This window comes from Rattus rattus, chromosome 12 (genome assembly GCF_011064425.1).
Source record: "Rattus rattus isolate New Zealand chromosome 12, Rrattus_CSIRO_v1, whole genome shotgun sequence".
In the NCBI taxonomy this organism is placed as follows: domain Eukaryota; kingdom Metazoa; phylum Chordata; class Mammalia; order Rodentia; family Muridae; genus Rattus; species Rattus rattus.
In genome coordinates, this window is record NC_046165.1 from 65,708,038 (window position 1) to 65,709,193 (window position 1,156).

The window sequence follows — 1,156 nt, forward strand, 5'->3', positions numbered from 1 at the left end:
AGGGCAGTAGGCACAGTAGGAAGATGAGTGATTGTCAGAGATCACTTTGGAGGATAAAGAGCTAGATCATGAATAAAAATCCCAGGACCCTTGTACTTGAATATTTTCCCAGCACCATAGAATATCCAACAGCAGAATTGAGGTCACCATATCTATTAGCGTCTGCCCATAAATTGTGGTGACATCACTTCTGTGAGTTGGGGAAACCATGCATCGGGAACAACAGAAGTTATAGGGAAATCCTTTACCTCCCTCTCATATTTTCTATGAACTTGGAGCAAGCTTTGAAAACTAGTCATAGACAAATGAGATAGGAGTCTCTGCAACCATATAAAGCCGGACAAAGAAGTACGTGTCCATAATCCCAGTGCTGGGAAGGCAGAGAGAACAGTACTCTGAGTAGTCAGTTTACACAAATTGGTCTGTCTAGGTTCAGTGAAAGACTCTCAAAAATTAATGTGAATAGTGATAGAAGAAGACAGGTATACACATATACATGTACACCTGCACATGCATGCATGCCCCATACATATATGAATACTCATATACACATTTATTTGTACTATACACACATATGTATACACATAGATACTCATACATACATGCATACACACCTGCACATGCATGTATGGCCCCCACCCATATGAACACTCATTTACACATGTATTTGTACTACATACATATGCATACAACATAGACACTCATACATACATGCATTCACACCTGCATGTGCATGTATTTATACACAGGAACATTCATACCTATGTGCATATGCATGTACCCATGTACCTATAAACACTTATACACCCATATGCACATACTATGCAAGAAATGCCCCCAAAAAACCAAACCTTGTCAAGAACCATTGATTGCAAGGAATCAACAAGTCTGAAGTTGGTCCATATATACAAATCACACTTGATTGAAACCTTCTAAATGTTGGAAATAGGACTGTCATTTTTTTTTTTTTTTTTTTTTTATTAATTTGGTTATTTCTTATGCTCTTTTCGAGTGTTATTCCCTTTCCCGGTTTCCGGGCAAACATCCCCCTCCCCCCTCCCCTTCCTTATGGGTGTTCCCCTCCCCACCCTCCCCCTATTGCCGCCCTCCCCCCGACAGTCTAGTTCACTGGGGGTTCAGTCTTAGCAGGACCCAG